This window comes from Papio anubis, chromosome 19 (genome assembly GCF_008728515.1).
Source record: "Papio anubis isolate 15944 chromosome 19, Panubis1.0, whole genome shotgun sequence".
NCBI classification, from domain to species: domain Eukaryota; kingdom Metazoa; phylum Chordata; class Mammalia; order Primates; family Cercopithecidae; genus Papio; species Papio anubis.
Genome location: NC_044994.1, coordinates 63,246,533 through 63,272,315, shown reverse-complemented (window position 1 = coordinate 63,272,315; position 25,783 = coordinate 63,246,533). Strand labels below are relative to the sequence as shown.

The following is a 25,783-nucleotide window of genomic DNA, read 5'->3' as shown; positions in this document are numbered from 1 at the left end:
TTTTTTTTTTTTTTGAGACGGAGTCTCGCCTGCCTTCATAGGGCTGAGTGCAGTGGCCGGATCTCAGCTCACTGTAAGCTCCGGGCCCCGGTTCATGCCATTCTTCGGCCTCATTCCTCCCGGAGAGTAGCTGGGACTACAGGCGCCCGCCACCTCGCCCGGCTAGTTTTTTGTATTTCTTAATAGAGACGGGTTTCACCGTTGGGCCAGGGTGGTCTCGATCTCCTGACTCGTTGATCCGGGCCTGGCCTCGCCTCCCAAAGTGCTGGGATTACAGGCTTGAGCCACCGCGCCCGGCCTTGAATGAATTTCTTAATCCTGACTTCTAGTTTGATTGTCCTGTGGTCTGAGAGACAGTTTGTTGTAATTTCTGTTCTTTTACATTTGCTGAGGAGTGCACAACCCTGTGGTCAATTTTGGAATAAGTGTGATGTGGTGCTGAGAAGAATGTATATTTTGTTGTTTTTGGGAGGAGAGTTCTGTAGATGTCTATTAGTCCACTTACGTATATTTCGAGTTCAATTCCTGGATATCCTTGTTAACCTTCTGTCTCGTTGATCTGTCCAATGTTGACAGTGGGGCGTTAAAATCTCCTATTCTTATTGTTTGGGTGTTTAAGTCTCTTTTTAGTTCTCTCAGGACTTGCTTTATGAATCTGGGTGTTCTATTGGGTACCCATATTTAGGATAGTTAGCTCTTCTTGTTGAATTAATCCCTTTACCATTATGTAATGGCCTTTGTCTCTTTCTCGATCTTTTGTTGGTTTAAAAGTCTGTTTTATCAGAGACTAGGATTGCAACCCCTGCTTTTTTGTTTTCCATTTGCTTGGTGGATCTTTCCTCCATCCCTTTTATTTTTAAACCTATGTGTGTCTCTGCATGTGATGGGTCTTCAGGAATACAGCACAATTGATGGTCTTGACCTTTTTATCCAATTTGCCAGTCTGTTTCTTTTAATTGGAGCATTTATCCCATTTACATTTAAGATTAATATTGTTATGTGTGAATTTGCTCCTGTCATTATGATGTTAGCTGGTTATTTTGCTCATTAGTTGAAGCAGTTTCTTCCTAATATTGATGGCCTTTACAATTTGGCATGATTTTGCAGTAGCTGGTACTGGTTGTTCCTTTCCATGTTTAGTGCTTCCTTTCAGAGTTCTTGTAAGGCAGGCCTGGTGGTTGCAAAATCTCTCAGCATTTGTTTGTCTGTAAAATATTTTATTTCTCCATCACTTATGAAGCTTAGTTTTACTGGATATGAAATTCTGGGTTGAAAATTCTTTTCTTTAAGAATGTTGAATATTGGCCCTCACTCTCTTCTGGCTTGTAGAGTTTTTGCTGAGAGATCTTCTGTTAGTCTGATGGGCTTCCCTTTGTGGGTAACCCGACCTTTCTCTCTGGCTGCACTTAACTTTTTTTCCTTCATTTCAACTTTGGTGATTCTGACAATTTTGTGTGTTGGAATCGCTCTTCTTGAGGAGTATCTTTGGGCGTTCTGTGTATTTCCTGAATTTGAATGTTGGCCTGCCTCATTAGGTTGGGGAAGTTCTCCTGGATGATATCCTGAAGAGTGTATTCCAACTTGGTTCCATTCTCCCCGTCACTTTCAGATACACCAATCAGACATAGATTTGGCCTTTTCACATAATCCCATATTTCTTGGAGGTTTTGTTCATTTCTTTTTACTCTTTTTTCTCTAAACTTCTCTTCTCACTTCATTTCATTCATTTGATCTTCAATCACTTATACCATTTCTTCCATTTGATCAAATTGGCTACTGAAGCTTGTGTGTGCATTACCTAGTTCCCATACCATGGTTTTCAGCTCCATCAGGTCATTTGAAGACTTCTCTATACTATTTATTGTAGTTAGTCATTCGTCTACTCTTTTTTCAAGGTTTTTAGCTTCTTTGCGATGGGTTCAAACATCCTCCTTTAGCTTGGAGAAGTTTGTTATTACCAATCGTCTGAAGCCTTCTTTTCTTGACTCATCAAAGTCATTCTCCATCTAGCTTTGTTCTGTTGCTGGCGGGAAGCTCCGTTCCTTTGGAGGAGAAGAGGCGCTCTGATTTTTAGAATTTTCTACTTTTATGCTCTGGTTTCTCCCCATCTTTATGGTTTTATCTACCTTTGGCCTTTGATGGTGGTGACGTACAGATTGGGTTTTGGTGTGGATGTCCTTTCTGTTTGTTAGTTTTCCTTCTAATAGTCAGGACCCTCAGCTGCAGGTGTGTTGGAGTTTGCTGGAGGTCCACTCCAGACCCTGTTCACCTGGGTATCACCAGAGGAGGCTACAGAACAGCAAATGTTGCTGCCTAATCCTTCCTCTGGAAGCTTTGTCTCAGAGGGGCACCAGGCCTTATGAGGTGTCATTCACCCCCCTACTGGGAGGTGCCTCCCGGTTAGGCTGCTAGGGGATCAGGGACCCACTTGAGGCAGTCTGTCCGTTCTCAGATCTCAAACTCTGTGCTGGGAGAACCACTACTCTATTCAAAGCTGTCAGACAGGTATGATTAAGTCTGCAGAAGTTTCTGCTGCCTTTTGTTCAGCTATTCCCTGCCGCTAGAGGTGGAGTCTACAGAGGCAGGCAGGCTTCCTTGAGCTGCCCTGGGCTCCACCCAGTTCAAGCTTCCCCTGCTTTGTTTACCTACTCAAGCCTCAGCAAGGGCAGACGCCCCTCCCCTAGCCTGGCTGCTGCATAGCAGTTCCATCTTAGACTGCTGGGCTAGCAGTGAGCGAGGTTCCGTGGGCATGGGACCCTCCGAGCCAGGCACAGGATATAATCTCCTGGTGTGCCATTTGCTAAGGTCATTGGAAAAGCGCAGTATTAGGGTGAGAGTGTCCCAGTTTTCCAGGTACTGTCTGTCATGGCTTCCCTTTGCTAGGAAAGGGAATTCCCCAACCCTTTGCACTTCTTGGGTGAGTCAATGCCCCACCCTGCTCTGTGGACTGCACCCACTTCTCTGGCAAGCCCCCCAGTAAGATGAACCCAGTACCTCAGTTGGAAATGTAGAAATCACCCGTCTTCTGCGTCCGTCATGCTAAGAGCTGCAGACTGAAGCTGTTCCTATTCCACCATCTTGGCGCACCCCCCAGGACTTTAATTAAGTTTGAAGAATCAGTGGAATCATCCTACTAACTTTTTTTTTCACTCTTAAAAAGTTCAGAAAACTGACTTTATATCACTATATTTTAAACACCATCTTTCAGTGAAAGAATATCTCATTCAGTGATCTAAAGCAAAGCAGCATATAGATGAGGTGTGGAGGCAGATCACCTGGGTTCAGATCCCGGTTCTGCCACTATTAGTACCTCCCTTTGAAGTTTGTTGGCATTAATTGAGTTTAATCATGAAAAGCACTTAACTTGTTGCATAAGAAATTGGCTAGCATGTAAATATAAAACAAGCAGTAGTAATTATTAGTCAACAAAAACTTTATAATTGCAAGTTCTGAGGACTTTTTTTTGGTGGAAAGTGGAGATTTTAATAAGTATGGATGGTAAGGAAAATGTCCCTTTTATACTTGTGGTCATGTGTAATCTTTTCCTAATTAAAATGAGTGTTTATCATCAGACACCCAATTGACAGACAAACCACAGAGTAATAAGAAAAGAGCTGAGTGATTTAGGAAAGTTAACTTGCCCCTCTGCCTGGAAACAGATACAACACTGGACATCGGAGAGGGCCAGAGAGACCATCTTCCCATCTCAGGATAGGAACCGAACCCAAGAAATAGTTTACTATTCTAGACAGTGAATCCATCACCTCCCCCGACAACCTGCTCCAACATTTAATCCCCTGACTGTGGGAGTCAAAAATTCAATTTAGAAACAAAAATTTAATTTAACTGTATGACAGAGAATTTCACATTTTTGCCTGAAACACTTAGCAATTGTGAGATCAATATTTTATGAATGCAGGGTTCTAATTTATAATTTCATGATTATGATTTATAATTATTATAATTTCAACAAAGTAGGGTTAGAGTAGGGTGGTATTATCAATATTTAATGTAGTTTTTAAAAATTTACCACACTTGTCACTCATTTATTCAAACAATATTTATCTTGTATCTACTATATATCAAGAACTATGGTGTCCTGTTTATACTTTGTCTAATTCTCTGGAGGCTATAAATTTTGTCATTTCTTTATTTTTAACTCTCCTAGCAATTAACTCCATAAATAGTAATATACCAGTGTTTGTTAAATTATGAAATTTAGATGTCGTATAATGTTTACCATCATAAAATATAAAAATTTAACTCAGTTTACTGATGAAAAGATACAGTCCTCACTTCTCAGATGACAAGACATTGGGTATTACTTGATATTTACAAATTTTACATTTTAATTGACTTTATAGTTATAAATTGACATTATAATTTGAATATAAAATGTTTTCCAGTTTTTTTTTTTTTAAAGAATTAAAGTGATTTGGAATATGTGTTCCTGTCCTATGAAAATAAACAATATGCTGTGGAATCAAAAGCCATTTGTAAATATCTGAACAATTTTGTTTCCTGTCTCAATGCATTTATAATTTCACAAGTACATATTTGCATTTGCACTCTCCACATCACTTCTGCCTTTTTTTGTTGTTGGATTTTAGTAAATACTTTCTTCACAAAGCTCTTCAAATTGCTATAAACTTATTTTATTTTTTTTTTTTTGCAGGGTGGGTGGAAGGATGGAAGAGGGATTGCAACTCTATTGTCTGATTTGCTCAACATAAAAATAAACTATCCATCTCACAGTAGAATTACATTATTGTTCTTTTTTGCCTTAGTTTTTTGTTTTAAAGTTATAGATGGATACAATATCTTTTTCCCCATTTTTGAGCAATTTTCTTTAAAAATTCAACAACATTTGTTAGCTCCCTAAGGTTCACAATGTGCTCTGGGTCAGTGGCTGCAAAATGCTGGTCTCTAAATCAGTACTAGCCTGGGTTTGCAGGGTTATGGGGTACCGTAACAAAAATGTGCATTTCCTATCACCACACATAATGTTGATATTCAGTATGTCTACAGTGGGGATATGATGCAGTATTGCTACTATAGATTTAATGAGGGTAATAACTGCAATTTATAAAAGTAAAATTCAGGAAAGGTTTCTGATAGAAGGCAGCCATCTTCCTTCCTCAGTCCTGTGCACACTTTACCTTAATCACTAGGGACCGCAATTATTACGGTTATTTCAGTTTTTTTTTTTTTAACCTCTCCTAGTAATTACTTTCATGATTATTAATAATATATTTGTATCACTGTTTACTAAAATTGCTAACTTAAAATTTCACCTGTTGAAAATTTGAAATCATGAAATATTTATGAGATATTATTTGATAGGAGAATAACTTTACCTCCTGGTAATTGTGCTCCTTATTTATTACAGAAATCCACCTGTAACCATTTTTTTTTTTTTTCACATGGTTGGAATTGTATTTCATCCAACCCAAGCTCCAGGAAACTACAACTATTATATACATTTTTGTGGCATGATTCAAGACTCCAGCATGAGAATGGAGTGAACTCTGTGGAAAGCAGAGTAGAAGCATAGAAAGAAAATAGCCTGTTGTGATACAATTTGAGCCAAACAATCATCTCTCAGTAACCTGAAATTCTACTTCAGACTTTGTTTATGAGCCCTTAAGTTGAAACCAGCCCAAGAATCCCATTGACTGTTCTTTTGGATAAACACAGAAATTGATCTTTCTGATCTTAAAGCTTGAAGCCTACATTTGTTTTATCTGAGTTTCTTCCTCAGGAAAGGACCTTCAGCCCTCTCAAAAATGTGTCAAATAACTGAAACTCACCAGATTACCACAACCAGACAATGAGATGTGGACCCCTCCTTCATTATGATTGCTTCCATGCCCTTCCCTTGCTCCTGTTTTCTTATACATTGTTACATGTCTTCACTGCTATATAAACCCCTGGTTTTAGTCAGTCAGAGAGATGGATTTGAGACTGAGTTCCCATCTCCTCAGCTGCAGCACCTGATTAAAGCCTTCTTCATTGGCAATACTTGTTGTCTCAGTAATTGGCTTTCTGTCCAGCAAGCAGCAGGACCTAGACCCTGGTGTTTCAGTAACAATGTTATATTTATTTTTCAGTTTGAATTGGCTTTCTGAATTAGTTACAAGGTGGTTGAATTGAATGACTTAATATTGAACTTTATTCCTTTTTTTATTTTTTGATGGAGGCTTGCTCTCTCACCAGGCTAGACTGCAGTGATGTGATCTCAGCTCACTGCAACCTCCACTTCCTGGGATCAAGTGATTCCCCTGCCTCAGCCCCCTGAGTAGCCAGAACTACAGGTGCATGCCACCACAACTGGCTAATTTTTTATATTGCAGATCAATGGAGGCCTAGGAATGTGGTTAGGGGGAATAAGATTAGGGGTAGGATAGAAAGATTATAAAGAGTTTAGGAAGAATCTTTTGGGAGTGATTTACATCTTCATTAACTTGATTGTGCTTATGGATTGATGTCTGCATACATGTATCAAAATGCACCTGAAATATGTGCTTTATTGTATGTTAATCATATATCAATAAAGCAGTTAAATAATTAACACACTAATTTGAAATTCTCCCATTTCTACCTTAACTTGAAAAATAATCTGGAAATATAATACCTCCAAAGTGATAGAGACATGTTTAGTAAGTCACATTTAAGTTATTCGAGAATTTTACATTTTTATTAGAAAATATTGATTAATGACATTTTTATTTAATTCTTACCAACTAATATGATTTTTAAATTTGACATCCCATATGTCAAAGTATTTGGAATTCTGTACTCATATTACAATGTAATAAAATAAGATTATGTGGACTTTCACACTGTGAATGGGATTTGGTCAAATGGTAATTAATCTAAACTACATGAATTTTACTTCTCTCTTTGGTGTTAATTCAATGCATTGAATCTTGTTGAAATTTTAAAAAGAAAGAGTGAACTTTTATTAAGAGCCTTCACCATCAACCTGGCTTCCATACTGTAAATAATCATTGATATAATCTTTTGCCTGCATGTCATTCTTAAGGCTTTTATAACTCTCACCGAGTTCATGTTGAAAAAAGTAGGCTACACATTGACATCAATGTGAGTCATACACTCAAGACTAAATCCTTAGTTTTTTTTTTTAATGCCCCTAGTTCTATTGCCTAAAACCAATAGAAAATATAAATCTTGCCCTGTGCTGCTTTTATTAGTCCTTTATTCTCCTTGAAAGGTAACATTTATTCCTTTATTTCCTGATGTATTTGTTCCTTGTAATTCATGTTAATTTTTCTGATCCACATCAAGATGCCTTATATTCATAAACCTGAATTTTAATCCTTACTTATTCAAACACTAAGAACAAGTTGTCATCATAAAAATATTATTTTGCCTTTTTTCTGCATTATTTTTGTTTACTACTTTAAATTTATGCATCTTTATTTTTCTAAGCCCCTGTTTTTATTGCTGGTTCATCCCATTCAATACCACCACCTTACGATGTTTCTTTATTTTCACAGTGTGATATGCAAAACATAAACTCATGACAGATGTTGTAAATTTGCCTAATTTGATTTGGGGAAAGAAATTGGGTCATTTATCTTAGTAAATTCAAAACATGGTTTCAGATGGTTTCAGTTAAATATGTTTTTTTTTTTTTTGTAAACATTAAAAACTGAGACAAGCCCTGATGCCCTAGCTTTTTAAAATTTTCCCTGTGACTCCACTACTGCATGATTAGAGAGGTTCTCTGTGTTCAACAGCACTGTTCACATTATTAGTATAGATTTTTATAAATTATAAAGCTTCATGATATCTAACAAACACAGGGACTGTTGGCAGTAATTTATGATGTGCACTCATTTTCTTTTACAAGATTGGCATTGTTTCCATTTATTACTAAATAATGAATTGCTTAAAATCCATCATAGTTTATAATTATTCATTCATTCATTTATTTTTCTTAATTCAATATTTATTTATTTGAGTGAGGAGGATGTTGAAGATGTGGCATTAAATAAGCAGCTATGTTCAAATCGTCTAAAATACCATCTGTACCTAGAGAATACCTATTTGGAACTGAATCCCTCACCAAAAGCCTATTAAAGCCTTCATACATGTTTACAAATTTCACAAATAGTAGCCAAGATCAAAAATGTATAAACGATTGGAAGATACAGGTCTGAGTGTGAAGTCTTTATAATTTGTCATCGTTTTGGATGCATAATGACCTCAAGGAGATACGATAGCTTTGGGTGAGACTGCTTCCCAATCAATCCCCAGAAAAGGTGAGATGTGAAAGAGGTCAGATCCAATGCTCCAGGCTAATGGGTGCCAACAAATAGGAGGCAACTCTGTAAAAGATTTAAAGAGATTTATTCTGAGCCAAATGTGAGGACCATAACCCATGACGCGGCTCCAGGAAGTCTTGAGAACATGTATTCAAAGTGGTTGGGTTACATTTAGGAGGGCAGAAGTTATAGGTAGAGACATAAATCAATAAATATATGGTGTACATTGATTCAGCCTGGAAAGGCAGGGCTTTTTAAAGTGAAAGGTGGCAGGTGAGGGGAGAGGGTTGGGGAGACATCCAGGTTACAGGTGGATTCAAAGATTTCCTAACTGATAATTGGTTGAAGGGGTTAAGCTCTTCCTGAAAAGCTAAAGTCCGCAGAAAGAAATGTTTGTAGTTAAGATAAGTGGGAGAGGGGAGGTGGTTGAGAAGCCAAGGTTCTTATTATGTAGATGAAGCCTCCAGATAGCAGGCTTCAGAAGAATAGATGGTAGATGGTAAAGGTCTTTTATCAGACTCTAAAGGGTGCCGGACTTTTAGTTAAATCTCTCCTGGAACAGGAAGAGACCTGAAAGGGGAAGGGGACTTTCTACAGAAGAAAGATTTCCTCACAAGAAACAACTTTGCAGAGCCATTTCAAATTTTGTTCAAAGAAATATATTTCAGGGTAAAATACTTTGATTAATTTCAGGGGGCTTCTATCTGCCATGTGATGGTATACCAGAGTCAGGTTGGAATGTGATGTCTTATTGTTGTAAAAAGCCTGTTCTCTCAATGTTAAGATTTCTATTTTAATGCTAATGCTGATCAGTTGTGTCTGAATTCCAAAGGGAGGAGAGTATAATGAGGCATGTCTGACCACTCCCTTTTCCATCATAGCCTGACTAGTTTTTCAAGTTTTCTTTGGAATGATCTTGGCCAAGAGAAGGGGTCCATTCAGTCAGTTGGCAGGGTGCTTAGAACTTTATTTTTGTTGTACATGGAGAAATAAGGTTCTAACTTCTGATTGGGGGAATCTGGGTAGTGTATGAATGATAGATGTCAACCAGTGTGGCCTCTCTTAGCCTTGGTGCTTACCTGGAATATTTTGGCTTTGTTGCACATATATAATTTGGAGGATTTATAACTGGGTCCTGTGTAATTCTTGAACTGTTCACTAGTTGAGGGTTAGCAAAAAACAATCTTATGCTTTGTGTATTAATTCCATTAGAATATTTAGTAGATGATTATCTCATAATAAATGTGAAAGGCGAGAAACTAATCAAAAGCTATTAGCTCAAGCCTTTATTAAAATATTGCAACGTGAAACACAGTTCAAGATGACTGTATTGTGGGGACCAGGTAGATAAATATTTCGTAAGACAGAATTGGAAAGGCCAGATGTAACTGCCCAGTGGGTTAATCTTGCCCACTGCCTAGACAGAGCTAACTTATCTAGACAGGGGAATGGCAATAGAGAAAGAGTTTAATTCATGCAAAGCTGACTGTACAGGGGACCAGAGTTTTATTATTACTCAAATCAGTCTCCTCCAAAACTTGGAGATTGAGGTTTTCAAGAATAATTTGGTGTATGGGGGGTCAGAAAGTTGGCAGTACTGACTGATCAGGTCAGAGATAAAATAATAGGGAGTCAAAGTTGTCCTCTTGTGCTGAATCAGTTCCTAGGCAGAGGCCACAAATCCAACTGAGCCAGTTTATCAAGACCTGGGTAGTGCCAGTTGATCTATCAAGTGCAGGGTCTGCAAAATATCTGAAACACTGATCTTAGATTTTACATTAGTGATGTTATCCCCAGGAGCGATTTGGAGAGGTTCAGATTCTTGCACCCTCCAGCTGCATGACTCCTAAGCCATAATTTCTAACTTTGTGGATATTTTGTTAGTCCTGCAAAGGCAGTCTAGGCTCTAGGCAGGAAGGGGGTTTGTTTAGGGAAAGGGCTATTGTTATCTTGGTTTCAAAGTTACATCATAAACTAAGTTTCTTCCAAAATTAGTTTAGACTACACCAGCAATGAATAAGACAGCTTGGAGGTTAAAAGCAAGATTTGAAGGCAGTTAGGACACATCTCTTTTACTGTCTTATTTTCTCAGTTATGATTTTTGCAAAGGCAGTTTCACAGTCATAGTTCAGTTTTATTCCAAGAATTATTCACTGGCAAGTTCTGGGAAATTATGAGGAAACTGAAATCATGTTGCTCATGGGATAAGATGCCGGAAGAGCAAGGTGTGGCCCTAGTTAAGCAGCTATTGGTTGATCAATTTGAATTTAGCAAACGGAGTGGAAAGAAACAGTGGAAACTAAGTTCTTGTAAGGATCAGTACAACATTTTAAGTCCTTCTCTTTGGCCAGCATTGGTGTAAAAGATAACATGCTAAGGACAATTGTCGGAGTCCAGATTTCCATTCGTGCCTTTGATATCTTTGGAGATTGTGGAGTCTTGAGCGTGTTCAGCAGCTCCTTATATGACTTATATTTCTGTGGTCACTGTAATAACCGGTCCAGGGGGTAGCAGTTAACAAGTATTTAGGGCTGTGTGTAGGACATAGTGTAGAACTCTGAAGCCTTGAAAAACAAGAACTAGAATCATTAACAGTCTTTGAAAGGTTGTCCATCCAGCCCACCGTTTTACCTGGTTTTAATCCTAAAACCAAGTTCCATCCTCCATCTGGATTCCTTGATCCAGGTGACCCAGAATGTGGCAGAGGAGCCAGGTTGTCAAGGTTTCTTTCTTTTGTGTCTCATTTTGTATCTGATTAGTGAAGTATTTTCAAAATAACAGAGTCATTTGTAGAACTCAAAGTGTTAGTATTAAAGGAGGGCATTTTTTGAAGTTTTTAAATCCTCATTCATTAAAAATCTGGAATTTAAATTCATAAGACGGGAATAAGACAGCTAGAAGAAGAAGTAGTGTTTGGTGGTCACAGTGACGCAGCAGTCAAACTGTTAGCAGCAGTGAATTCAATGGGTCTTCAGCAGCTCAATTCTTGCCTCCTTGGAGGAGAGAATTCAACCAAGGGACATAAGGCAGAGGGAGAGACTAAGGCAAGTTTTAGGGGAGGAGTGAACAGGAATGAAAGGAAGTGCACTTGGAAGAGGTCAAGTGGGCAGCTTGGGAGATCCAAGTGCCCCAGTCAACCCTTGACTTCAGATTTTTACACACTGGATGATTCTGAGGTTTGTGTTTCTTCTCCCTTGATTTTTCCTTGGGGCAGGCTCTCTGCATGTGCAGTGGACTGCCAGCACTTGAGAGGGGCCACATGCGGAGTGTGTTTACAAGTTGTGTGCATGCTCCTTTGAGGCATTTTTCCCTTATCAAGTTGAACATTCCCAGAGAAGGGTCATATGCCAGTTACACTCCACCATTTTGCCTCTTAGTGCGCATGCTGGAGCCCACTTGCCCAACTCCAGAGACCTTATCAGAAAGCTGCTAATCACCAGCTTCAGGTGTTTTATATTTAATGGGAGACTACCTTTCCCTGGCACTGGCTGCAACCAATTATTATTTTAGAGAGACAGTTTAACAACCACCTGAGCATCACCTGATGGTTGCCTGACATTCCTGTGGGGCAGGGCCTCTCCTGTCCATGTCTGCCAAGCTACCTACTCTAACAAAACAAGAAATCTTGGGTAGAAGTTTTCCACCTGTTGCTTCATCCAGGTTCTTTGGAAAACAGTCCCCTTTGTGATGTGCCTGCTTCTGAAGAATCCTGAGAGATTCTGTGTGATAGCTGCCATTGGTATGGAGATGCTGGAGATGCATAATGACTTTTAACTGAGAGACGTGACCCCAAAGTTCCATTCAGTGAAGTTTTACTATAGTATTTATGATTGATAGTGCCTGATAGTCTTTTTCTGTGGCCCAAGAGCATTCCGAGGTTGATGTCATTTTTAGCAAACCAGTAATCTTGGCAGATCATGCAGGATTCTCTTATTTGTCTTTGGAAAAAACTGAGTGCAACTGGATTTGTTGATTAAAGATTTGGACATACAGCATAAAATCTCTACAGCAATTCTCAATTTTGGAAACTCTAATTTTGGGATAATATGTATTCTTTCAATTTCCATTGATGACTTAAGATGATAAGAAGAGTTGAGTTCTGGAAGATGAACCATATTTTGCAAACTCCTTGGCTATAGTCCCTATAAAGTTGGTGCCTCTGTAACTGGTTGAGTAAGTTGATGTGTCCCAAGGTAAGAATATATAGTCTAGAAAAAAAAATTAAGCTAGTGCTAAGGTTGTTGTTTCTTGAGAGGGAAAAACTGCCATCCAGAAAACAGACAATAGAAGATATTTATATCCATTTGAATGTGACCATGTATAAAATGTATCTTCAAATGTTCAAAGCCTTCATTTAAGCCCTTATTCCTGTTAATGCTTCACCTTTACAGCTTTGCTCGTGTCATTCATTTGGCATGAAAAACACATGCCAGAAACATCCTCAACAATTTAGAGTAAAATTGCCAGTGTTTTAAGCTTACAGCCAATTTTTCCCTTAACCGTCTATTCAAGAATATGTGTTATCCAGCATTATCAAGGTGAAAGAGTGAAATCCTCTCTTACAAGACAGCCTGGAGAATTAGGTTACAGTTGATGATTATTCTGTAAATAGCAACACAGTGTTCATGATTATCTGGGAATAACACTTTGTAAAGCACCAATCCCTAACCTTTTTGGCACCAGGCACCAGTTTCGTGGAAGATCATTTTTCCATGGACAGGGTCGGGGTGGGGAGGATGGTTTCAAGATGATTCAAGTGCATTATTACATTTATTATGCACTTTATTTCTACTATTATTACATACTCATCATAAGGTAGAATCAGTGGGAGCCTGAGCTTGTTTTCCTGCAACTAGACGGTCCCATCTGGCGGTGATGGGAGACACTGACAGATCATCAGGCATTAGATTCTCATAAGGAGTGTGCAACCTAGATCCCTTGCATGTGCAGTTCACAATAGGGTTTGCACTCCTATGAGAATCTAATACTGCCACTGATCACTCACCTGCCACTCACCTCCTGCTGTGCAACCCAGTCCCTAACAGGCCATGGACTAGTACTGGTCCGTGGCTTGGGGATTGGATGCCCCTGTTGTAAGGAGTAAGAACAGACATGGGGACAAAGCTCCCTGGATTTTCCATTTACATCACGAAGCCACTGTATTTGCCACTGATTGTCCCTGACTGAGATGTGCATTAACATCACAAAACAAATGTTAATAGGGAGAATCATTCACCAGTTTTGATGCTTGAACATGAATATGTTTCTTTAACTTGAGAGATAAGAAATATTGAAGTGATTTATACAAATACATTTTATGTGCATATAGTGAAACTATGAAAACTGAGCTTCTCTTAACTGAGATTCTTTTTCCCATTGCATGTTAAATTATATAAACAACAAGTTCCCATTATAGTTACATTTATTAAAAATTGAAGAATGGAGAATGCCAAAGCATTTTATTATCCTTCTATTTTGAAGGTAAGAGAGCAAATTATTTTGTTATTCGTTGGAATTTCAAAGATATTCAAAGATATCTGGGAGAAGTAGGCATGATCCACATGAGTCCACTCTGAGAACAACTGGAAATGCGTATCTGGTGACTCCTGGACCCACTCTATTGGCCTCTTGGTTGAATTTAATCTGATTCTTTTGCAGCAAAGAAAAAAAAAATAATGCTGAATATAATGCGTTTTCTGAATTCTGAGAGTTCTTCTAGTGAATTATTTGAATCTGAGGGTGGTCTTAGGAATTCAAACTTGCAGCTGGTATCAAAAGTGAGAGCTGTCTTGGGGACTGCCAAGCTTCATAATATGTAAAACCTAAAATATCTGTGACTTTCTTGAGTTTCACAACCAATGTAGAGTATTTAGAAAATTTAAAGCATGAACATCTTGACCTTGGTATTGAATAAATTAGACTTAGCGTTGACATTAATTTTATATAATAAAATGTGGAAGGAGATAGACAATATTCTAGAGAATACCCTTATTATATACTTGTTGGGGTCCGCGCCGGGGGTGATGGAGAATGAAAGAACACACAAAAGACAAAGACACACAGAGAACATGGCGGCCGCATTCAGAGCCTCCACCTCACTTTATTTATACTCCATAAACCCCACGTCAGCAGAAAGAATGCAATGCAAAACAAACTTTCTTTTCCCACATGTAACCTTCTACTCAGTTCCTTGTTTCTATGCTCTTCCTTATCTGCCCGCCTTCTTGGCACCTACGGGAGTTCATTAAAAGTTCAATTGGAGATACTGTCCTTGAGCCCTATCTATTCTCAGCATACTGTTTTCAAAGGCCCCTGCATATACTAATTCTAATTTGTCAAAGGATTCATGTATTTGTTCAGGACTATTATGAACCTATATAATTCTCAAATACAATTTACAAACCTCTGAATTCATTAAAAATGTTAAAGATGGCTGGAAGTAGTGGCTCATGCCTGTAATCCCTGCTTTTTGGGAGGCTGAGGTGGGCAGATCATGAGGTCAGGAGTTCAATACCGGCCTGGCCAACATATGCCTCTACTAAAAATACAAAAAATTAGCCAGGCATGGTGGTGAGTGCCTGTAATCCCAGCTACTTGGGAGGCTGAGGCAGGAGAACCTCTTGAACCCAGGAGGCGGAGGTTGCAGTGAGCCAAGATCATGCCACTGCACTCCAGCCCAGGCAACGGTGTGAGACTCCACCTCAAAAAAACAAAAACAAAACAAAAAAAAACAAAAGTCAAAAAGACTTTAAAAATCATAAGTTCCATCCTTTTTATTCCAACTACAGATCTTATAAATAGCAAGAAAGTCTATAACTAGATTATATTTTGTTGTTGTTCTTATTGTTGCCTTTTTTTACATGGCCCATATGTTTTTAAGCAAAACAAATGCAGTTTAATAATTTTTAGCTCTTTTTTCAAACTTTGTCTGAGCTAGATATTCTTAGGATACACACATAAAGACAAAACACAAAACTTTGATCATTAAGTCTCTAAAATTCCCAAAGAGAGAAGAGAGTGGGAGAAGACAAAAGGAAAAATGTAACAGGAGAAGTAAGTGGGAGCTAGCTTCAGACGAATACTAAATTTTCATCAGTAAAAGGTAATTATCTTTCCTCTTCAAGGGCGAAAGATTAGATGCAGGAAACCCATTTCGACACAGACGTACACACTCACACAAACACACACACACATGCACACAAATGTGAGATTTATATAATTGGTTGAAATAAGATGACCTCACTTATATAATCTCTTTCTTTTAGACAAGAAAGAAAATCTCATGAAGGTTTCTCCCTTTTATGCCTCTGAATGAACAATTTTCTTTATGTCAAAAATTCTTCAAACTGATCATTGGAATTATAAATTGTCCTTGGTGAGATTCATGTCATATTCTGTGTTTGGTGCTGTTCACATCAACATAAATATTAATAAGCAGTCAGAGGGCCACTGGCTTTGTTGTCTACAATTCTAGTGGTGAGAAGCAAACACGTGCTACCTCCCCTCCGTCACAAACAGTACATCTTTATCTCACACATAAAAGCCCCTATCAATGACAATAGTAACATCATAAAATGTGAGTGGCACTCAACACAAAATGAAAGATTTCCAAGCAGAATCAGAGCTCATCTGGTGTCTGGCCACACCGGCCCCAGTGGGGAGAGAGAGCAAGGTTGCTTCAGTGCTGTTCTCCTTTTTCACTAAAGTATCCAGTCCAGGTAATGGGCATCTGGTCCTGATCCAGTTCTTCTCAAAGGAGAATCAATAGCAAATGCCATTACCTCAAATTAAATAAACCCATTGCAGCATGACAACATCTCAAGGTGAATGGCTTTCAGAGCTGACAGCATAGATTGGGAAAGGATAGTTTTTCTCTGAGAGCTGTTCTCTGAATCCTTGGAAGGTATGAAAAACTGGATTTGTTAATTAGACTGTAGTATTCAGGGGTAGCAAGTTTTGGGGCATCATTTAACAGCTATTGTTGGTCAGTTTGGATTTAGCAAGTGATGGGAAGTACAGTAGAGAAGATCTTGCAAGACATATCTTAAAATGAATCCTTGATTTTCCACTTCAAAATATGGTCCTCAGATTTCCTCACCTCTGTTAATGGTAATTGTATTATCCCATTTTAATACAGCTATGAAGAAATACCTGAAACTAGATTATAAAGAAAAAGAGACTTAATGAACTCACAGTTCCACATGCCTGGGGAGGCCTCACAATCATTGAGGAAGGTGAAGGAGGAGCAGAGGCATGTCTTACATGGCAGCAGGCAAGAGAGAACGTGCAGGGAAACTGCCCTTTATAAAACTATCAGATCTCATGAGAGTCACTCACTATTATGAGAACAGCAGCATAACCACCCCTTATGATTCAATTACCTCCAACTGGGTCCCTTCCATCACACATGGGGATTATGGGAACTACAATTCACGATGAGATTTGGATGGGGAGACACAAAACTCTATCAATAATCCAATGCTTTAATAGTATATGACAGTAATCTTAGTGTGATCTTTGCTTCTGCTGTTCGTCTTGCTTCTTTAATCCAACATATGAACAAATTTTGTCAGCTCAACTTTCAAAAGTATGTATACAATCTGATCTGACCAGCATTCAGCATATTCACTTACCATTTAATCCAACACTCTATCATTTCTTATTTGGACAATTTTAGTAGTTCCCTAACTGGCCAGCCTCAAGATTTTATTTCCATAAAGTAGCCAGAAAAGTTCTATTAAAATATGGGTTAGATCATATCATTTCTGCATTCAAAATTGCCCTGTTGTTTCCCATCTCATGAAGAATTAATTCAAAATCCTCATCTTTTGCTCTAACATATTATTTGGCTCTTGGCTACTTTTCTAATTTCAACAACTACGAATTTTATCCTTGTCTCATGTGATCTAGCATATTGTCATTCTTTGAACAGTCCAAAGACATCCGTGCTTTCTGCTTTTCTTTTTTTGAATATTTGAATATCTAGCATTAAACAATAGATTAACTCCTAAAATCTAATGTTATCAGCAAATAATTACTTAGTATAATAATAATGATGGGCACATAATATACTTCTAGTACTTCAATATAGACAGTAATTAAAATTTATAAACATACAAAAAGGTATTATTAATCAACATTTTACAAGGGAGAAAAGTGATTAGATTGGAGAATCTAAGTAATGTGCACAGTATTATCTGACTTATAATTGGGTGCTCAAGATTCCATAATATCGGATTGTTTCCCGAACCATGTTGCACAATAACTAAATATTGTGCTATGCCACAACTGAGCAAATTGCAAAGGCTATTTGCAACTATCAGAAATGTAAGACAATTTAGAAAAGTGCATAATCACTTTTATGACATATGTGTTCTCAATACCTGCTTTGTCACATTTTCTATGCATTAAATCAGTGTCCTGATGAAATTTCATTGAAACTAGAAAGTTATCTTTAATCATATGTATATATCCATACCATTAAGTTATGCAAATGAGCATATTATCACATTTTCCAACTTACATCCATTAGTACTTCATGTATATATAGATACTACACTATTTGAGCTCAATTCCCACTCATACTTGTTGTTGAAATTAGTCTTATCTTGTTAAACTCTTAGCACATTTTTTGTAAGACTTTTCTAAAATCAGAGGGGATGGATGCTGTGGCAAGGGACAGGAAGAAGAAATGCCCTGACACATAATCTCCAACTGCCCGAGGTGACCTGCCGCCATCTTGACCTTTCTTTCCTTGGGTCTGGCCATTTTGAAGAATCCAGGCATCTCCTAGGCACATGAAACATTCTTGGTTTTTTCCTTCATTCCCTGTTCCGTCGGCTTACTTTTTGGTGCAAGCATATTTTGCAGCTCCCAGAAGATAGTGTTCCTCCCTGCTAAACATTCTGGAAGACATAGAAAAGTTGAGAAATTAAATCATCCAGCGGCAACTACACTCATAAACTAATTTCTTTATTCACTACAAATGTTTTGCAGCTGCTCCCACCCTGGTTCTGGCACTGAACTCGACAATGGATCTTCATGAATCGGGGTATCCTAGATCTCTTTATATCTTTAGTTTTACATTTCCAGGATATTGTCACAATTTCATTTCTCCAACTCTTAAATTTAATTATTCATTTAGCAACTATATTTTCAGTTCTTCTTAATTTATTATGGCAATTTTATTTTTAATATCCAAGAGCTCCTTTCCACAGCCTATTGTCTCATGACAATATATATACTGTTCCTTCCCCTACAATGTTACAAAGTTATTAAGTGAAAGGTTGGAAATGATCTGGGAAGTCTGCCCTCAGTGTGTTGTGCTCTATGACATGCTGCACTGAAGCTGTGGTTCATAGACCTTTACAGGTATGCTAAGACTTTGAACCCTATTCTCCATGCAGAGGGGCCTCACTAAAGTATTATTTACTGTGTCCCCACCAAATCTCACCTTGAATTTTAATATTCCCCACATGGTCCTTGGGAGATACTATTATACTTAGAGGTTTTGTTTCATTTTTAGGAAACTTATTTTTATAAAATCATTAGTGTTTCCTGTGAGTTTTAATCTCCCTTCTGCAGAGAGGTAGGTTCTTCTTTCATGTCACAGTGTTTCCTCAAATGGCCAGACAGTCTTCTTTGCTCATTCATATTTAGGAACAAGGCAATGCAAAGGCAATTGCTAAGTACAGAAGTCAAACTTAGTGACTCATGAGCTTTAAAGGGTGAAGATCTGGAGAAATGTCTAAACACTAGCCTTCATTTATTTAGACCAGAGTTTCTTATTTCTTCCTGAGTATTATTTCTTGAAAGAATAATTCTCCAATTCTTGTCCAGGGTGGTATGTCCCCAGGCACTCAGTTTTTGTGAAGGTATGGAATGTGCTATCTCTTGGGTGAGTTTTTGATTATTTCTGCCTGAACATCAATGTGGAGCCATGTATTTTCTGGCTCCTCAGTCTCTTAGAGTTGCAGTCCTGTGAGTTCTCTGGGATATACTTCCTCCAACCTGTTTCATCTATTGTCTTCCTCCGTTTGTTTTTTGAATTATAGATGTGTGTAAAACAATCTTATAGCCTGATTTTCTTCAATTTCTATGTATCATTATGAGTTTATAATAAACATACCTCATAATTTCACATAATTTCATGGTATCTTGGAGGCAAGAAGAGATGCTCATATGTGGTTGGTCTGGCATCCTAAACTGGAAGTTTTATTTATTAAATATGTCACTTGAAGATTAATTAAATTTGTATTTATTTACTGTTCTTAATGATTAGAAATATTATTACCAAGTATGATTTTGCCTTAGAAATGTGTTTATCAAATTCATCCAGGAAATATATCAGCTTTTGGTTTAATACTAAAATAACAATTTGTACAGATTTCAGATTAAATGCCCTTGAAAGTTTATATATCCTTATGTTGCAAATTTCAGCCTCCGATTCTCAACATACAGACTGGTACATAGAAAAGACAGAAAGACAAGTGAGTTCACAGAAAGACAGTAATAGTTCTTCTGGGTCTTTCAATGGCAACAGCACCAATAATAGCATCAAACAATTGACTCTACCCAGGCTCTCTTCCTTCTGATTGGAGCATCTGTCTCTCTTTTATTATTGCTCTGCTTCTTTGACTGAGCTCAAGTAGTTTTCACAATATGTACAGCAGTTCTTACAATGATAACTTTTACTTTTCTTCTTCTCCTGATGTGCCCGTATTTAACGAGACTCTGTTCACGTCAGAAAAAGATTTCCCTGGGTTTCTGTGGATGTTTCACTACTGCTGAGTTGTTGTTATTATCTCTGTCTGTCATGCTCATCCTCATCTGGATTCTCGCTGGCCATTGACTTCTCATGGACGTCACTGTAATTGCCTTTGTCTGCCTGCTGGGTCTCAAAGTCCCCTGTCTGCTTCTCTCAGGACTTTTAATCTATGATGTCTTTTAGGTATTTTTCTCAGCCTACATCTTTAATAGCAATGTCATGGTGAACATGGCCATGGCAGCTGGCTGAAAATCCCCTTTACGTTCTGTCCTGGAAGCTCAACCTGGGGTCTGGTGTTGAGCGTGATGTTCCTCGACTGTCTCTGCCTGGAAAACTGGTCTTCCCACATTCCACTGGGATCCACTTCCTCATGTTGGGCACTGGAGACATTGTTATGCCTGGTCATCTGCTATGCTTTGACCTTCGCTATGATAATTACAAAAAACAAGCCCGTGTGGACTCCTGTGGTGGCCCTGGACCTGCCAACATCTCTGGGCACATGCAGAAGGTCTTTTACTTTCACTGCACCCTCATGGGATGCTTTGTAGATCTGCTCACTGCTACTGTGGCCTCTCACATTCACCAGGCCGCCCAGCCTGCCCTTCTCTGTTTGGTGCCATTTACCTTATTGCCACTCCTCACGATGTATTTAAAGGGTGACCTCCGGTGGATGTGGTCTGAGCTATTCCACTCCAAGACCAGTAAGCTCCCAATTCCTGGAAGTATGATGGATCACGTAGAAAGTGACCAGATGCCCATGATAGTCCTTTTCTCTCAACTTGTGGTTTTTGTTTCCTCTCAGAACTGGCCTGGTATTCAGAGATATATACCTGTTAAAGGAACTGCTGGGTGACTGGGTTTTACATTTAAAAGGAGCTTATTTGCAGGACAGAAGTGCTGCAGCCCTGTTCGGTTCCTTCTCTTTCTGCAGATGTAGAGGTGGATGCCCTTCTAGAGAGACAGGCCTCCCCCTGGCACTGCTTCCTCCCTGTTTTTTATGGATCTGCACTACATGGTTACTTTGCGGTAGAGAGAGATGTGACTGTTTCAAAACTGAAAACAAGGAGTTGTTCAGACCTTTTGACCACTAAAAGGATGAAAAAAATTAGCAAACCAAAATTCCCTCAATGAACCCTCGAAACTTTGGGACCGGTTTCCCATGGAGATTCTTCTTTCCTATATTTTGATTTATTAAATATTTTCTGTGGTATGAATGCTTTCTTTCTTTTCTTTTCTTTTGTTTTTGAAATGCTTTTTTTTTATTAGACCAGAAAACTGATCAAATCTAAATCTGGACAAACTAGAAATAGAAAGTTTGGGTGATAGCAATACACTCTATAGACACATTCTAGCATCACTTCCACTTACCAGGTATCGGAGGATCGTGGTGCCTGCAAATGCGTGCTCCTACAATCCAACACACAATTACCAAGACTCGGTAATTTATAAAGGAAAGAGGTTGAATTGACTCACAGTTCCACAAGGCAGGGGAGGCCTCACAATCATGGTGGAAGGTGAATGAAGAGCAAAGTTACATCTCATATGATGGCAGGCAAGAGAGCTTGGTGCAGGGGAACTTCCATTCATAAAACCATCAGATCTTGAGAGACTTACTACCATGAGAACAGTATGGGGGAAACTGCCCTCATGATTCAATTATCTCCACTTGGCCCCACTCTTGACATGTGGGGAATATTAAAATTCAAGGTGAGATTTGGTGGAGACACAGTAAATAATGCTTTAGTGAGGCCCCTCTGCATGGAGAATAGGGTTCAAAGTCTTAGCATACCTGTAAAGGTCTATGAACCACAGCTTCAGTGCAGCATGTCATAGAGCACAACACACTGAGGGCAGACTTCCCAGATCATTTCCAACCTTTCACTTAATAACTTTGTTACTTGTGGGCAGGTTTTTACACCCATCTCATAGGGTTGTCATAGGATTTAATAAGGTAATTTTTATCACAGGGCTTTAAGTTGTTTTTTCAAAGTAATGTCAAATAGGACATCATTTGATTATTCAGGGAACTCAATTATTGATACAACTTAGCTTTTTCTCTGACACAGAAATGGACACTCAATGACACAACAATAAAATTAAAATAAAAAACTATATAAAAATAAAAATTCACCAATAATTATTATTTACATTTAAAATTAGCTCAATCCCATGACATACGATGGAAGGTAAATATAAATCCAATCATGATCTCTTAAGTAAATAGAGAAGTAAAAACACTTATTATTTGCCTATAAAAGTTGAAGCTAGATGAGGGAACCATTTACCTGACGCTCCGAAAAGTCCTTGCTAGGTGCTTAAAATAGGACTGTAAGAAATATGTGAGAGAGACAGAGAGAAAGATTGTAGAACAGAATCTCAAATAGATACATGCTATTCCTTTCAAAATTTTGTGCTGCAGTGTTATTTTTAGAGAGAATTACCATATACAATTTTGTAATTCCTGTTTATAGTGTTTCTCAAATGATTATATAAATAAGTTTAAAGTAGAGTTATTTTAGAAAATTGGGGTAAATCACTCTCAGAACAATTAGGTCTTCAGTATTTATGTAACAACTAACTCTAGAGTATTCCAGTATTCCCCCAAAAAATCCATTAAAGTAGGGAGCCATTTGAAAATATATAATAATGGGAAAACCTAAGGATATATTTTGGGGGATTAGTGGCAACTAACAAAATAATTGACAAAAGATGTAGTAATAAACCATAATGCCAATAATATAACCTTATTTACCAGAGTCTGATATGATGGTAAATGCAATTATTCTCAAAATTTTAGACAGGAATAACTAAAAACATTACCATCTCTCTTTAAAAACCAAGAAAAACAATTTAGAAAGGGAAAGCAAAAAATGTCCAAATGTAGATGATAGTGTGAATAAAAAATTGTAAATGCTATATAGCTCTACTGGATTTTGAAAATAGAATAATAACTCATCAATTTCTCGTTGTCCTATCTTAGTATGTGTAAAATATTATCATTCTCCAATTCATTTTCAGACAGATTTTGAATAATGGCCTAAATATCCCTAATTGTGCTGGCTTATATTTTATGTCATTGTAGGGGAAGGAACAGTATATACATTTCCTACTGCTGCAGAACAAATCACGAGAAATGTAGCAGCTTAACACAAATTTAGCATCCCACAGTTTCCATAGGTCAGGAGCCTCGCTTGTTTTGGATAGGCCTTCTGCTCAGTGTCTCATAAGGCAGAAGTGGGTCCCAGCTGGATATATCCTCATCTGGAGGCTCTATTAAGGAAGAATCCATTTCTGAGATCTCTCAAACTGTTGGCAGAATGCATTGGCTACTATATGACTTAAGTCCCTGTTTTCTTGGTAGCTGTTGGCTGGGAATGCTCTTAGCTCCTAGCGACTGGCGGGTCCTTGGCCTGTGCTTTCTCCATAAGCCCCGCCCACAATATGGCAGCCTTCTTCAGTGCCAGCAGCAGAATCTCTCCCATGCTCTAAATTTCCTCCTTCAGATAAGGCCAGGCCCACTCAGGATAATTTTTGATGAACAGAAAGCAAACATATCTGGTGTCTTAATTTCACAAATATTCTATTATTTGAATATTTCTTTTTTTTTTTTTTTGAGACAGAGTCTCCCTCTGTCACCCAGACTGGACTGTAGTGCACAATCTCGGCTCACTGCAAGCTCCGCCTCCCAGGTTCCCGCCATTCTCCTGCCTCAGCCTCCCGAGTAGCTGGGACTACAGGCGCCGCCACCACGCCGGGCTAATTTTTTGTATTTTTAGTAGAGACGGGGTTTCACCATGTTAGCCAGGACAGTCTTGATCTCCTGACCTCATGATCCGCCCACCTCGGCCTCCCAAAGTGCTGGGATTACAAGCATGAGCCACCATGCCCAGCCTATTATTTGACTATTTCAATATTTGTATATTTGAATTATTCAAAAAAGAATATTGGGGTCTATCTCAAACTTTTGCTGCCACAGCCTGAGTAGGGTAATTTTAACCTTAAAAAGATTTGGATATATACCCAAAGCAAATAAAAATAGTTTTGTGAAATTCAAGAGTGACACATTCATCAAAATAATTGACAAAAAAACTAAAGTATAATTTAAAACCCCAAATTTATATGTTTAAAGAATATAGTAAAGCTTAGAAGTACAGCTTTCAATTTAGTATTTAAAATATGTTTTTTAAAAAATAATGGGAATTGATAAATTCATATCTCAATGAGGTAAAATCATTACAGAAGTAAATTCCCTAGAGGGAAAATGTTTATAATTCATATTTTGATAAATTGTTTATCGTCTTGCATCACTCTTGTAACCGGTGTTCAAAATGGTAATAGGAAAACTAAAGACTGTAGAATCTAGTCCTCCAGCATATTTATCTATTTAAGAAACCAAAATGTTATATTTTATTCTAAAATACTACATGATTATAATGACTCTTTAACTTAGGCAATTGAATATTTAATCCGTTGATATTCTTAAAATGTTTCTTTCCAAACAGACTACTTTTTTTTCAGTTTAATCTCTTTCAAATGTAACCATACTGTTATTTTTTTGTTTCTGCATTTTTATATTAATTGCAGTTCATTAATCAATATTGATAAGCATTTCAATGGGTATCAAGACCGTTTGATTTGAGAAGCATTAAATCACTCCTTTATTAAGAAATGTTTCTCTTGTAACATACAATGTATGTTACTTTAAATAATTTGTTGGGGTTTTTAACACGCTACATGAAAAGAATAGCACAAAAGCATGAACTTGATTAACACATGACAGCTTATTCTCATTTTCTGTATTCCATGGAGAAATGCTGCCTTCCACCCATATTCTGTGTCTATTTCATGTTCAATAAAATCAAACGTGGCATTGCTTGGTGTCACTGAGCCATGTCCCTGCCTGGGTGGATGCCTGATCCAAAAGCTACTAAGAATCTGCAAGAAGGAAGTAGGCTGGGAAGATTGGGAGAAAGTGCTAGAATGTTTATAATAAAAAAGAACGTAAAGTTAAACATATAAGGCTTAATGAATGTATCCAGATATCTCCAAAATTGTAACTTTGTTTTGGAAGAAAGTACACTTAGTCAACTTAAAATTTCAAAAAGTTTCATTCATTTCATCCAATCATTGATGACCATGGTTCTACTGCTTATTGTCCTACTTTTCAGATGGATATGACTTTTCTTGTCACTGTTCTGTTTCACCCCATTCACATGTTTATTATTATTATTATTACAGTGGTCCATCTGACTCATTTTGTAACTTTCTATGATCATTATTTTGCACAGAAATAGATTAAATGAGAAAAAAATGAACGTACTGTAATGGTGAAAGAATAACGATAAGAATAATTTCTTTAAAGAAATTAAATATGTTTTACACACAGCATTTATTGTTCTTTCTGCAGTATCCAAATTTTAAGGGAAAGGAATAATGCATATGCACATGATTAAACCTTTATTTCTTTGTCAGGATAAGTAGAATAGCAACAACAACAACAGCATTTATATTTCGGTTAGTTTAATTCCTCCCACTTGAGGTAAGGTAATGTATTAAAAGGGAATGGGAATGGACTCAGAAACTTTTTAACTTTTAATCCAAAGTTTCTGGGTTTTGACGTTGAAAATGTTATTTATTTAATTTCAATATTTCTATTATTTTCAATGGGAAAGTAGAAATGCGTATGTATCTTGGGAAATTGATATGATTAAATTAGGTAATAAAT

At 37.7% G+C, this 25,783-nt stretch overlaps 1 pseudogene; it reads left to right on the top strand.

The window, feature by feature from the left end:
- Window positions 1-16,659: 16,659 nt before the first annotated feature.
- On the top strand, window positions 16,660-22,638 carry LOC110741822 (annotated as a pseudogene).
- The last annotated feature ends 3,145 nt before the right edge of the window (window positions 22,639-25,783 follow it).